Consider the following 15,915-nt stretch of genomic DNA (forward strand, 5'->3'; position numbering starts at 1 on the left):
ATCAAGGAGAGAAACAACCTGGAATTAAGGAGAAACTTCCTAACAATGAGAACAGATAACCAGTGGAACAGCTTGACTCCAAAAATTGTGGGTGCTTCATCACAGATGGTTTTTAAGAAGAGACTGGACAGCCACTTGTCTGAAATGCTTGAGCAGGGGGTTGGACTAGAAGACCTCCAAGGTCCCTTCCAGTTCTATTCTGTGCTGTTCTGTTCTGTTCCATTCTGTTCTTCTAGTTCAGATCATGTATCATTCTGAAAGTGAACTTAGGGAAGTTCATACATGCACAGCAGATGGTGCTGAAAGTAAAAATGGAAAGAAATTAACTGAGTTCATAAGATCCATTATGACTTCATAAAGTTATTAGACCCAACATTTATACTCCAAGATTCCAACATTTAGGGCCATCAGCTACAATCTGGTGCTGGATATCATTCAATATTTGTCTACTGGTGACCAATTCAGATGATATTAACAAAACAGGGACTTCTGAATATTCAAGTACACCTCATCTTAAGCAGTTTCTTCTACACTAGTGTTTCCTTAACCTCTTTTCTCTCAGGATATTTTCCCACTTTTAAAAATTACGGAAGGCAAAAAAAGAGCGATGTATATGTTATATTTATTGACATCTCTGTCTGCAGTCGGGAGACTCCAACTGCTTTGAAATTTGCATTAAGGAAGTGTTTTGTAAATAGGAAATCTCTCTGATGGCAGCTATTTTGTGAGAATACCCAGAGCATATTCTCAGAGGTCCAGATATTGCCAAACTATTTAAATTGCTAGTTTTTTGGGGGGGGCGAGGGGTTGCACAAATGGGCCCTTGTTCTGTTTTGAACCTAAAACAAATTATGCTTTGTAACTCTGCTGAACTAAATTAAATGCAGCTTGTCAAGGTAATGATTTAAAAGCTAACCAGCTCATGTAATGTAAGATGTATGATGTAATGTTCGGGAATGACTCAGCAGGTTTATGACCCTTTAAGAGCCAGCTGGGTCTGTGTCCCTTTAAGAGCCTTTGTATAAAAGGGAAGGCTCTGCTGCTGTGTTCTCTCTCTTCTGTTTCCTGCTGTAATTGTGGTGTGTTGGATCCTGCTGTATTAGCACATATATGTATATGTTCCTGGTGTATGATATTCAGTACTTTTTTTGTAAAAAAAAAAAAAAAGGTGCCAGAACTCACACATGTCATACAACCCGCCTTGCCTACCCTACAAGGTTCCATCCAAAAAAGGTGCCGGAACTCTGTTCTGGGCATTCTATGACAAAAAAAGCCCTGATGATATTGTAGATATTGTAAGATAAGCCACCATTTAATATAGACAACTGTTTACTGTGTTTATTTCTGGGTTACCTCGTGCAATGAGACTGTGCAGGCTCTGACACAGCTTCTCTAAAATTCCCTATGTATGGCCCCAGAAGGTGGGATAAAAGAATCCACTAGAGTTGGGCAGCCAATAAATTTAAATCATAATAGTCAACAAACAGCAGTGTTCCAATATCTCAGGCGCTGCCACAAAGAAGAGGGAGTCAAGCTATTCTCCAAAGCACCTGAAGGCAGGACAAGAAGCAATGGATGGAAACTAATCAAGGAGAGAACCAACCTAGAACTAAAGAGAAACTTCCTGACAGTTAGAACAATTAACCAGTGGAACAACCTGCCTCCAAAAGCAGTGAGTGCTCCAACACTGGAAGTTTTTAAGAAGAGACTGGAGAGCCATTTATCTGAAATGATGTAGGGTTTCCTGCCTGAGCAGGGGGTTGGACTTGATGACTTCAAAGGTCCCTTCCAACTTTATTATTATTATCAAAAACTGTAACCAACAACAGCAAATGTTGCCTTGGTGGTAAAAAGAATAAAACAATTGACCATTGGGTCAATGCCCACAGCAAAATTTCACAAACCGACTATAAGCAACATCAAGACTGAGCTGACAGAATTATTCATTGGGAACTTGGCCAGAGGTTTGGATTTGAATGTACAGGTGGTCCTCAACTTACAACCACAATTGAAGCCAGAATTTCCATCTGCTAATCAAGATGGTTGCTAAGTGAGTCATGCTCGAGTTTACAAAACGTTTTGTCATGTTTGTTAGGTGAATCACTGTAGTTCAGTGAATCGTGTGGTCATTAAATGAATCTAGCTTCCCCCATTGACTTTGTCTGGTGTAGATCCACTGAGAACATAAGTAAGGAATTTTGTCAAATATTGGGAGGAGTTTTTAATAAACCTTGTGATATGTTGTCTTCTCCTTCACTGCAAGTCTTCATACAGGCAAGATCATAGAACCATGTCATAGAATCTGATCATAGAGTCATAGGGTTAGAAAGTACCATAGCGGTCATCTAGCCCAACCCCCTATCCAGTGTAGGAATTCTCTTACCACCTTGAACAAATGACTGTCCAAACTTTTCTTTCATGCCTCCAGTGATGGAACATGCATTTGACCCATGTGCCAAAAGTTAAAAGGGCCAGAGCTTCCATCAGCCAACTGCACCATCCATGACCTCCCTTGTGAGTCCCTCCCATGTTAAATATATTGTGTAATTACAGTTACCGAACCTTTTTTGAATTTATGGAGTAAACATGTCTGATCTTCATGACTGTATCATGGCTGACTCACTACACATGCCTGTCAGCTTGCCTATCTTCGTCTTCTTTGAAGTTTGGTAGCCACTGCCATAGGCTGGGGAGAGGAGGCACTTGGGAGAGGAAGAGTGCTGGAGGTGTGAAGGAATCTTGTGGAAAATTGTGGAGAATGGACACTATGTCAAGACTTGAAGCCCACCCTTGCTGGTGAAATGGATATTGCGTCTCAACTTGCCAACATGTCTAGAAGGAGGGAAGAGGTTAGGAATGCAGACTTCAAAGATCAAGGAAGCAGACCATGGGAATCAAGGACAATTGCCAGGTGTCTGGCTGGATCTAGAAATACTTTCTCACAATAATATCTTTCAGCTTGATAGGGCAACACGATTTGACCCAGAATGAGAAGTCAATGCTTTTACTATGGTGACCTGGGTGAGGTCTGGTCAGAGCCGGTTTTACTTTCATATGTGCTGATATGGTATACTCAATAAAGTTTTGCATTAAGAGCCTGAAAAGTCTCAGAGGTGTTTGCTTGGTTGGGTTTGCTAGTCGGAACCTTGACACTCTGACAGGAATCAGAGGTTCTAAACCAGGGGTCTTCAAACTTGGCAACTTTAAGACTTGTGGACTTCAACTCCCAGAATTCCTCAGCCAGCCAGGGCTGGCTGAGGAATTTTGGGAGTTGAAGTCCACAAGTCTTAAAGTTGCCAAGTTTGAAGAGCCCTGTGCTAAACTGAGTCATCTTCTTCCTCTTCAAGGACACTGGCCCTAGGAAAGAAAATTGCCAAGGTGCCAGAGGCACCACATTCCCAAAACATCAGAAAGGGACCAGGGGGAAGGGTTTTAAACATTGGGGATTGCTTTCAATATATACAATTTTTGCATGTTTTTTCTTCAGAGCTTGCCTCGTTCACACTGCACTCAACATCTCTAATAGAAGTACCTTTTCTCTCACACCTATGGAGTCAAGGGTCGTTCTTTCCTAGGGAGCAAGTTGGGGCCAGTCTGACAACTTCACTCACAACCAGACAACAGAAACAGGGAGGAGGGTGGGCATGTAAAGGAGGCCTGGAATTGTGGAATGCAAGAGAGCCGACTGTTGCCTGGCAACGTCCTGGTGCCCGAGGTCATATGATGGGAAATTCCAAGGCACTCAGACCGTTTCCCAAAACAAATTGACTGTAGCTGATTGGTGGACAATAGACAGTGGGTGGCCCAGGGGAGAAAAGGGGATTTTAATCTATGCCGCTTCGTGCGTGAAAACTTCAGAACTGGCTTTGCTTCTTCTGTGCCTGCATGGAATTATCAGTAACACTCATGATAAAATTATGTCCCAGGAGTTTCTTTTGCTGCATATGCCAACAGGAGGGTTAACATGCTGATTTTAAAAAGCAGCCTGTCCCACTGAAAGACAGGGTGGGGGGGGAGAGAGGGTTAGCTTGCAGATGATTCCTCTAATCATTTGCTTTGCATTGCTATAACCCCAAAAAATAAAGTATAAAAGACAAGAAGGATTATAGGCCATCTTTTTGATAAGCTGTCCTTAAAGTATCATTATATGTGCATGAAAGCTGAGCATTAGAAAACCTGCAGGGAAAGATCCCAACCCATCAAATCTCTCCCAAGCTAAGCCGTATTCCCTTGCCAAACGAATATCCAGCTCAGGACAAAAATAAAAGCTTCTTTCTCTTCGTATGCCTCATTCATCATTATTATAATGCTTGCCTGCTCATCTTAATTAAAACTTGTCTCTGAACATATAATCAATGATTTGGCCATGCATAGAGCTCAACTTACAAGGTTTAATTTTGGAACCTGCCACTCTTCTCTCTAGGATTTCCTTCCCTTTCCAAGCATGCCTTAAGGCAGTATTTCTCAAATTTGGCGACTTCAAGACGTATGGACTTCAATTCCCAGAACTGCCCCAGCCGTGAGCATGCTGGCTAGGGAATTCTGGGAGTTGAAGTCTATAGATCTAAAGCTGCCAAGTTTGAGAAACATCGCATTAAAGGATCAATCATCTGAAACAGCCATTTCCCACAGCCACCTCCCAAAGGGTTTCTGTGTTCCAGCTTTCTCTTCTGTCTTGCAAACTTTTCAGTCGTACTTCTGTTTTTTTATTATAAGTAGGAGGGAAACCAGGAAGCACAAAACAACCCAGCAAGATGCTGGACCTCTTGCTGTTTTTTTCATCTCCAGATCACAGCGGGGTTTCATACTCTCTCTCTCTCTCTCTCTCTCTCTCTCTCTCTCTCTCTCTCTCTCTCTCTCTCTCTCTCTCTCTCTCTCTCTCTCTCTCTCTCTCTCTCTCTCCCCCCCATCAGTCTCTCCTGGCAAGCTTTCAATCACTCTCTGCTTTTCAATCTAGCTCATCAGACAGTTGACGTGCCTGTCCACCTTCTACAATCCATCAGAGCAATTTTTTTTAAAAAAAAATGCTCCCAGTTTGAAAGAGATTTTTTTAACAGAATAACAGAGTTGTAAAGGATCTTGGAGGTCTTCTAGTCCAACCCCCTGCTCAGGCAGGAAACCCTATACCGGCGGCTCCCAACCTTTTCTATACCCCGCACCCCTAGAACACTTCTGATATATTCTTGCATCCCTTACAAAAGTTTGAAATAACGGCAACAAATTACGCATATACACTATAATTTGTGAGTCCCCTGGACTGCAAGGTGATTAAACCGGTCAGTCCTAGAGGAGATCAACCCCAACTGCTCTTTAGAAGGCCAGATCCTGAAGTTGAAACTCAAGTACTTTGGCCATTTAATGAGAAGGAAGGACTCACTGGAGAAGAGCCTAATGCTGAGAAAGATTGAGGGCAATAGAAGAAGAGGACAACAGAGAATGAGGTGGCTGGATGGAGTCACTGAAGCAGTAGACGTGAGCTTAAATGGACTCCAGAAGATGGTAGAGGACAGGAAGGCCTGGAGGAACGATGTCCATGGGGACGCGATGGGTTGGACACGACTTCGCAACTAACAACAACAACACTACAATTTTGAAAGCCCAAGTTTTCGCACCCCCCTGGAATATCATCTCGCACCCCCAGTTGGGAACCCCTGCCCTATACCATTTCAGACAAATGGTTGTCCAGTCTCTTCTTTAAAAAAAACCTCCAGTGTTGAAGCACCCACAACTTCTGGAGGCAAGTCATTCCACTGATCAATTGTTGTTTGGTGGAAGAGAAAAAATGGTTTGGCTGATATGATTATCTGTGTTTCTTCCCTTTGCAGGCAAATGAAGAGAATAATTTCCTTCCTTTTTCAGAGCTGAAGGGCTGAAAATTAAAGAATATCTCTTGACGGGAGATATGGAGTAGGAATGTCTGCTGAAAAATGAAGAATTCTTGGAGGTTTTCAAGACAGATCAATATGTATTGATCTATTAACTCTCTATGTGAGATTCTCGTCTGCAGCTGTAAATGTGCTCCCAGGAGAAAACTTTTCTTGATTGGTTAATGTTGGACTATTTCCCCATTTTTCCTCAGCTTACTTCAAAATAACTAGTTCCAAAGTTCACAGGTTAGATCAAAATGAATTTCAGTGGTTATTGGTGATTGGTGTAGTGAATGCCAGCACTGCTTTAGTGTGGTGAGTCAAAGAGGCTATCACATTGAACCTTAATATTGGTGATTTCTTTGCACTTGACATGTTATGCAAACATAGTGATTATATATTCTTCTGGTTTAGGGGTTGTGTGGACCCAATCAATCAGTCCAGCTCCCCTGCCTAGGGAGAATTCTCTTAAAACATGCACAAATGAATTGGTTGTTAATTGAATAAGAAACCCCAGGAAACTACAAGTAGTGCTTGACTTACAACAGTTCATTTAGTGCAGCTGTTCTCAACCTATGGGTCGCGACCCCATTTAGGGTCGAACGACCATTTCACGGTGGTCGCCAAACAACGCAGTCCGCCATTTTTTCCCCGCCATTTTGTCCCCCTTTTCCTTAGCGGTGCTACTCCCTCTTATTCTATTGGCTTTTGAAAGCCAATAGAATAGACTCTATTCAAGAGACTCTATTCTATTGGCATTCGAAAGCCAATAGAATCTATTGGCTTTTGAAAACCAATAGAAGAGACTCTCTTTAAAAGAGTCTAATTCTATTGGCTTTCAAAAGCCAATAGGAATTGTCCAGGCTGTCTCTGCCCTGCTGAGCCCGCCAAAAGTCCCAGTCTGCAAACGGTGCTGCAAGTTGTCTGCAGCTAAGGCAAGCTTTCTGGACGTTTCCACCCCTCCCTGCTGAGCAACTCCTAAATGTAAGTAAAAGAGGGCCAGGGGTGGGAGGTGGGAGGCCGGCGGGCGTAGGGAGGGTTGCTGGCATGCGTGGGGCCCAGCGGGTGCCTTACCTCCCTTGAGCTGGGCCAGCTGGTGGCCCAGCCGGTGGTCGCCCTGCGCCCTCGCTGCCACGTGCCATGGCCGCCCAGGAGCACCTGGGTCTGCCTGCCACTGCACCGAACGTGTGGTGGCCAAGGTAAGGCTAGCGGAGCAGCGGCGGGCGCAGGGAGGGTTGCTGGCACGCGTGGGGCCCGGCGGTGCTTACCTCTCTTGGGCTGGGCCAGCTGGTGGCCCAGCCGGTGGTCGCCCTGTGTCGTCGCTGCCGCTTGCCATGGCCGCCCAGGAGCGCCTGGGTCTGCCTGCCACTGCACCGAACGGGCGTCTTGCTCCACGATTGCCAGCTCCGCACAAAAGTTTCTTTTTCTTTCCTTTTCTTTTCTAAATTCTACCCCCCTTTCTCCCCCTCTCCTGTCCCCTCTCCCATTCTTTTCTCTCCTCTCCTTCCCAGTGGCGAGATTTGGCCGGCTGAGGGGGTTGCTCTAGCTCGAGCAGGAGAGCCATCTCTATGCTCCTGGGTCACGTGTGGTCGTGCGTGTGGGTCACGTGTGGTTACATGTGGTTGTGCGTGTGGGTCACATGTGGTCACGTGGGTGCATGCATGTGGGTCATGTGTGGTCATGTGGGTGCATGCATGTGGGTCACGTGTGGTCACGTGGGTGCATGGGGTCGCGGCATTAGGAAGATTGAGAACTACTGATTTAGTGACTGCTCAAAGTTGCAATGGCACTTAAAAAAGTGACGTATGACAGTTTTTCACAGTTACGACTTTTATAGCATCCCTATGATGAGGTGATCAAAATTCAGATGCTTGGCAACAAGTTTGTATTTATGACCATTGTGGTGTCCCGGGGTCATGTGATCACCTTTTGTGACCTTCTGACAAGCAAAGTCAATGGGGAAGCCAGATGCACTTAACAACCGGGTTACTAATTTAACCCAAGAAAGGTTGTAAAGTAGGGCAAAACCCACTTAACAAGTGTCTCACTTAGCAACATAAATTTTGGACTTGGCTGTGGCCATAAATTGAGGACAACCTGTTTGCTTTTAACTTATCCTAGAATCCAGAAACACACACACAAGCACACCCTTACAAGCACCATCGGCAATTCAGGCAAGCTATATTGTAATACCAGTGTGGGAGGGGGAGTGCATTTGTGTGTGTGTGTGTGTGTGTGTGTGTGTGTGTGCCTGGGTGAATGTAAAAGTGCACGTCGCATTCTTGCTTTATATGAAGGGGGAGAGGGGGCTGTTAGAGGAACGAAGCATCCATGCCTACACTTAGACAACATTAACTGCGACATCTGGATGACTAGTACAGCTTGCAGCAATTTTCATACAATTGCTTTGAAAATCCCAGGAGCAAATAGCATCACATTTAATTTATGCTGTAATAACATCTCCTATTGATTTTAATAAAATTGAAGAGGATTGTTTTGAATGAAATCCCTGAGGCATTCCTCCATTTTAAAAACTGCAACAACCCAAATTATTTCTTTGCTTTAGCGTACTCTTTGGGCGTGTTAAGATTCCTATCTTCTAATGAGCACCAGCATCTTTTGTTCCTTTTGAGAATGAGTGAGTGAGTGAGTGAGTGAGTGAGTGAGTGAGTGAGTGAGTGAGAAAAAGAGAGGGAAAGAGAGAGGGGGGGGCGTGTTTTAAATAAAAAAGAAATTGAACTTTAGAAAGTGCTTTTAAAGAAAGAGAATAAGCAATGTAAGTAAACATATGGCTGTTATTCTTAACATCTTATTTTCAGCAGGTTTCCCTGGAAAATCACACAAAACCCCTGCAATAGAATAGAATAGAATAGAATAGAATAGAATAGAATAGAATAGAATAGAATAGAATAGAATAGAATATGACCTTGGAGGTGTTCTAGTCCTGCTCAAACAGGAGAACCTGTCCTATACCATCTCAGACAAGTGACTGTCCAGTCTCTTCTTAAAAACCTCAATTTCTGGGGGTAAGCTATTCTACTGGTCAATTGTCCTCACTGTTACGAACTTTCTCCTTAATTCCAGGTTGCTTCTCTCTTTGGTCAGTTTCCAACCATTGTTTCTTGTCCTGCCCTCTGGTGCTTTGGAGAATAATTTGATGCCCTCTTCTTTGTGGCAGCCCCTCAAATACTGGAACACTGCTATCATGTTGCCCTTGTTTCTTCTTTTCTTTAGACTAGCCAAATCCAAGTCCTGCAGCCATTCTTCATATGTTTTAGTCTCCAGGCCTTTGATCAGAAAGAAGGTAAAGGAATTGCAGAGTGTGGTGGTGAAAATAGTGGAATAAGGCTGAAGAGAACTGAGTTCAAATCTTCCTTTGACCACAGAACTGAAGAGATAATGGATATCAGTTATAGGAAGGCAGATTCCGAGGGAATGTCAGAAAAATTGGCAGGGGCAATTCAACAATGAAACCAATTGTACAAAGAAGGTGTTGATTCTGATTTCCTGAAGTGGTACAAGTAGGGAGTAGAAAGCCCTCAACCAAGATTGCTTGAATTTGGATTCATTCACTGAACAGGACATTGGACTCAACAACTCTTTTCCATTCTGGGTGTGCAACTGAAAAGAAGATGAAATTTGCCAACTCTACAAAGTAGATAGAGCCATGATGGTGCAGTGGTTAGAATGCAGTATTGCAGACTAATTCTGTTGACTGCCAGAAGTTTGATCCTGGTCAGTTCAAAGTTGACTCAGCCTTCCATCCTTCCAAGGTCAGTAAAATGAGGATCCAGATTGTCGGGGGCAATATGCTGATACTGTAAACCTGTCAACAGTGCTAATATTGAATATTCTTGCTTTGACAAAATATGCAGAACTGTCTGGTATTTTTAGAGTTAATTCAGATGACAGAGAAAAGGGAGGAGAATAATAAGGAAAGCCCTGGAAAAAGAACGGAAGTGAATCTTTGCCCTCTGGGCTAATTGGAAGATGTGACTTATGACTGGGAGGGGTTTAGCAAGAAAAGTTAGATGCAAGCAAGAGGAATTCAGATTCTGGCATACCTCCATGATGTGCCGTCAATTTATAACACTGTTAATAAAGGCTTTAGAATAAACATGCCTGGAAGTTCTTTGAAGTGTTTCATTAGTCGGAACCATGACAAAACCACTTAGAGAGGGCTGTAAAGAACTATGGACCAGTATATAAATCTAAGTTCTATTCCTTTTGTTAATCTGATTCCCCAGGATTATTAAAACTATGATCTATTGAGATTGACTGTAGTAACTCAATTGAGAGAATCAGAGGCGAGCCAATCTGAGTCTAATGCTTCCTCACCTGTATCTCCCCAGGCTTAATGGATGTGTGTTCTGCACCCATTGTTGTCCTGACCACTTCTGGATGCCTTCTCCCAGGTCATTTTCATGACTCTCTACACAGGACTGCAGAATGTGTTGGTGAAAGCCATAGAACTAGTTTAAAGAAAACTGGGTTCAAATCTTCCTTTGGCTTGATGTCTAAAGAGATTCTCAATCATCCAGGTCATGGTAGTTCCAAAGATGCTTTTCTAAAAGGCAACTGGACTTTCTTGGTTTATTTCCTTGAAAACATCTCACTTCTCATCCAAAAGAACTGAAGAAGCTTCTTGGATGAAAAGTGAAATGTTTTCAGGGGGGGAAAAACCATGAAAGTCCAGTTTCCTTTTGGAATTTCCTTTGGTTTCACTGCTATAGAGCAGTGTTTCTCAACCTTGGCAATTTTAAGAGGGCTGGACTTCAACTCCCAGAATTCCCCAGCCAGCTAAATGTCATCCTGGATGTCAGCTACAAGAAGGCAGATTCTGAGGGCATGTTATTAACATTGGCAAGAGTGGTTTGACAATGGAACCAATTATCCAAAGAAGAGGTTGGTTTTCATCCTAGGATGAATTCAAGCAGAGAATAGACACCAATCCAACAGACTGAATATGGATTCCTTCACTGAACAGTTGGATTCAGCCCTGTAGTTGCCTCCTGCAGTAATTCCATCATGCTTCCTGGCTTGTTTTGATCCATTTGATAACAGTGTTAAACGTTCTGTGCCTTAGACAAGGAAAAAAACACCACTTCATGACTTTGGGATTTGCTGATTAGACTACTTTGCTATTACAGAAATGGCTAGCCGTTACTAATATGTAAAAGTAAAAAGATGAGGCTGCAATCTTATTTTGTATTTTACTGAGCTGAAAAAAGTTGCAAGTCAATGCTTTTTTTTCTTTCCCATTTTATCCTACACCTTTCCCCCCCCCTTTTCCCCTTATTATCTTTATTTTCATTTGTATTTTATCTATTATTGATTTGTATTTATTATTTGTATCCCACCTTTACTATTTTAAGAAATAATTCTAGGTAGCAAATGTATCCAACACACCTTCCTCAAACCCATAAGGTGGATTAGACTGAGAGAAAGTGACTGGCCAAAGTCACCCAGCTGTTTTTTATGGCCAAGGTGGGATTTGAACTCAACTTCAGACAGTCACTAAACGAATAGTTGTAAGTCAAGAACTATCTTTATACAAGTATCTTTGTACCCTAGGGAGCTATACTATTCTACTCTGCTTTAATTATCTGGCCCCAACCAGGGGTACCTCTGAGATATCTTCAAATTCTATTCTATTCTATTCTATTCTATTCTATTCTGTTCTGTTCTGTTCCATTCCATGAGCCAGTGATGGCGGACCTTTTAGAGATCGAGTGCCCAAACTGCAACCCAAAATCCACTTATGTATTGCCGGGTGCCGGGTGGGTGTGGCCAATTGGGTGGGTGTGGCCAATTGGGTGGGCGTGGCTTCGGTGGTAACGGCAGACTGGGTGGGACTAAAAAGTTCAATCAATCAATTCCAACTTTGCAAGATCTTTTTTTTCCCCATGAAAAATTGAAATTGATTGATTGGACCTTTTTTTTAATTTTGCACATGGCGGCGGAGGCCTAAAGCGAAAATGTTTTATAAAACCCAGCTGAAGGCCTAGGACTGGTGCGCGTGCCCACAGAGAGGGCTCTGCGTGCCACCTGTGGCATGCGTGCCATAGGTTCGCCACCACAGCCATGAGCCCTATCCTATCCTATCCTACCCCATGAGCTGTAGTAGCACAGTGGTGAGAATGCAGTATTGCAGGCTAACTCTGCCTATCCAGGAGTTCAATCCTGACCATCTCAAGGTTGACTCAACCCTCTGAGGTCAGTAAAATGAGGACCCAGATTGTTGGGGGTAATATGCTGACATTGTAAACTGCTCAGAGAGTGCTGTAAAAACACTGTGAAGTAGTATATAAGTCTAAATGCTACTGCTATTCCATCCCTTTCCTAGAAACCAGGAGACTATGAGCTCTAGTCCCACTTAGGAATGAAAGCCAGCTGGCTGACTTTGGACCAGTCATTCTTTCTCAGTCCAATCCCCTCACAGGGTTGTTGTTGTTGGGAAAAGAGGAGAACGATGGAGTTGGCTGACTGTGAGATCAACCATAATGTTTAAAGAATAGCTGGAATTACACTTTCTCCGTGCCCTATATCTGTTACGACATTAGGCAAGCTGTTTTCTCTTTATCAAATTACAAGCAAAGTGCTCCAGCCTAAGTGAAAAAATTGGCTCACATTTCCAATTGCAATTTTAACCATCCTTGAGAGGCTTCGGCGCCTATGACGCTATGACATACAATGCTATTAAACACTCTTTCTCACCGGGGTTTGTGAGCCAAAATGAGATTTCAGAGTGTTTTATATTGCAACAATCATGGGCTTCCTCCAGCTGATATTTACTTGCATCAAAGCTCAACAATAGGTACCATCATGCCAAATATAGGAATGTGCTATAGGCTGGGGTACCCCGCATGCCATTTATTTTCCAGGAACTGATTTAATCTATTGGCATATTGCTGAGATTACCACATTTAAAAAAGATTTCTCAAGCAATGTGCAATAAAAATTTGGAAAGCAAACTAATGGTAAAAAAAATAAAATAGACAACAGACACCAACAGCTGCCAACAATGCAAACATTTAAAACCTGAATGTGGAAAGAAGCCCACGTAGATGAATTTGGAAAAATGCAAACTCTTCGTTTCCCTGTGTATGTTGATTTGAAGGTGTATCTGTCAGAGATGTAGCCCTTTCCCCCTTCTGGTTATTATTTATGTATTTAGTGTCTGACATCTGGGAGCCGTGGTGGCACAGTGGTTAGAATGCAGCATTACAGACTCAGTCGCTGCTGGCTGCCAGCTGTTGATCATCACTGGCTGAAGGTTGACTCAGCCTTCCATCCTTCCAAGGTCAGTAAAATGAGGACCCAGATTGTTGGGGGGCAATACGCTGACTCTGTAAAGCAGAGAGGGCTGTAAAAGCTCTATGAAGCGGTATATAATTCTAAGTGCTATTGCTATTGCCATCTGCAGAGATCATGCAATCACTGATATACAATGCTAATAAAACACATTACAGGTAGTTCTTGACTTACAAAAGTTGTTTTAAAGTTCAAAAGTTACAATGGCACTGAAAAAAGTGACGTGAGACCATTTTTTGCATTTAGGTCCATTGCAGCATCCCTCATAATCACATGATCAAAATTCAGACGTTTGGTAATTGACTCATATATATGATGGTTACAGTGTCTTGGGGTCATGTGATCACCTTTTAGGGTCCTTCTGACAAGCAAAGTCAATGAAGAAGCCAGATTTAGTAACTAGTTAAGTTAGTAACAGTGTTACTAACTTAACTAGTCCAGCGATTTGTCAATGTTCCGACCAAATACAGCAAATCAGAACTCTGAGGCTTGAGATTTCCTCAAAGAACATGTTTATTGATTACATAGTATCAGCATGGTCAAAAGTGAAACCAAGTCTGAAATCCCCTTCAAAGAGAGACAGTATTACAAAGCTGAACTTCCTACCCCAATGCTATGCAATCAACTGCGTTCCCTGATAGAACAATTTGGCGGGCTTTCTAACCAAATGCTCACACCCCAAATGCTCACACAGACAGAAATGACCTTGGTTCCCATGGGACAATAAAATGTTTAAACTAGTAGAAATCCTCCACACCCCCTCCCATTCCAATGGTAATCTAGAATGAGTAAAATGGCTGCAGCCAGGTTCGTTGTAGTTGACACGATTCACTTAACAACTGTGGCAATAAAGGTCATAAAATGGGGCAAAACTCAATTAGCAAATGTCTCGCTTAGCAACAGAAATGTTGGGCTCAATTGTGGTCGTAAGTCAAGGACTACCTGCATACATATAGACACAAATATGTTTAAATAAAGCATCAGCAAATATATCTCTGTGCACACACACAGACACAGACACACACACACGCACAAAACCACACAGTATGTAGACCAAGGCTTTTCAACCAGTGGTACGGGTACCACCTGTGGTACATCGGCACCTGGCAGGTGGTACGCGAACATCCTAGAAAAGTGGTAGTGGGGGAGGGGAATGAGCTGAACCGGTGGCAGCACCGCACAAGCCTGAGTGAGAGATGGCTGTAGCTGCAGGGCTGTCAGGGCTCAGTGGAAGCGCCAGCATCAGCGCCAGGCTCCAGCTGGAGCTTGGTGCTGATCCTGGTGCTTCTGCTGAGCCCAGGAGAAGCGCCGATCAGCTGGAACGTTGCAGCATCTCCAGGGTCTTGTGATTTACATACATTCAGATGCTTGGCAACTGATTCATATTTATGACGGTCACAGTGTCCCAGGGTCATGTGAAGTGACCAAAACCTGCTGCAACCACCCAGCAGAGGGGGAGGAATAAAAACCAAACACCCCTCACCCCCCACCCTCGCTGTCAATCCTCAACAGAAATGCTCACAACAATGGAAACCTCAGACAGGAGGAAGAGCGCCACTGGGTGGGCAGGCAGGTGTCTTGCTCGGGGCACTTTTTTCAGTGCCATTGTAGCTTCAAACAGTCACTAAGCGAACTGTTGTAAGTCGAGGACTACCTGTACTTTATCACTTTTTTCCTTTTTTGGGGGGGTCATCAAGTTTTTGACACCTTGCTAGGCGACTGGTGGTACTCGGATATTGCCATATCCTAAAAGTGGTACAATGGGTGAAAAAGTTGAAAAGCCCTGCTCTATTAAAGGTAAACTCCACCCACATCCTAATGGGGCTCAACGTTGACTCAGCCTTCAAGGTTGGTAAAATGAGGAGCCAGATTGTTGGGAGCAATATGCAAATAATGCTGGCATTGTAAACCACCCAGGGAGTGTTGTAAAGTGCTATGGGGTTGTATATAAGCCTAAATGCTATTGTTATTGGAAGAAAGAAGGAAAAAGCAGGAATCTTGGAAAAGGAGAATTGGAGCAGCCAGGAGAAGTAGCTTAACCTAATGGGACAGAGAAGAAACCAAGCAGAGGTAGCTGAAGGCATCTTCTAGGCAAAAAGAAAAACAGACGTGCCACAGAAGGATCCACAAGGGCAGGAGAAACAGTCTGTAGGATTTATAAATAAACTCTGTGTAAATAAGGCTAAAGCACTACCAGTGTAGAAGAAATAAATAAAACCCTGTGAGATAAAGTATCTTCCTACTTATCATCCTGCTTGTCCCCGAACCATCCAAATTCAATCCATGACACTGATCCAGATTAATTTACAAAGAGGAAGTGTCCGGAGGAAGAATGATGGCTTCAACAGACACCTTGAGATGCTACTACGGGGGCTTCCTAAATTGTCACTTGAAGACCCAGAAGGAATTACACTTTTTGTGTAAGACTGGATTCTTACAACAGGCTAAACGAGGCGACAAAAGAAGTGTGTGGGTGGTGGGAACTCAAACACTGTCTTAGCAAGGCCATCTTCTGAAACCTCAATATAGCTTGTATAAAATTATATTAAAATCATCCCTAACTAAAATCCACCCTAGGTCAGGCCCGCTTGCTGGAAAAGCCATGTCTTGAGGGCGCGGCGGAAAGTAAGGAGATCCGGAATCATCCGGATCTCGGGGGGTAGTTCGTTCCAGAGGGTGGGGGCACCCACAGAGAAGGCCCTTCCCCTGGGGGTCGCCAGCCGACATTGTTTGG

Source organism: Protobothrops mucrosquamatus, unplaced genomic scaffold, assembly GCF_001527695.2.
Source record: "Protobothrops mucrosquamatus isolate PMUCROS unplaced genomic scaffold, P.Mucros_1.0 scaffold1680, whole genome shotgun sequence".
In the NCBI taxonomy this organism is placed as follows: Eukaryota; Metazoa; Chordata; class Lepidosauria; order Squamata; family Viperidae; genus Protobothrops; species Protobothrops mucrosquamatus.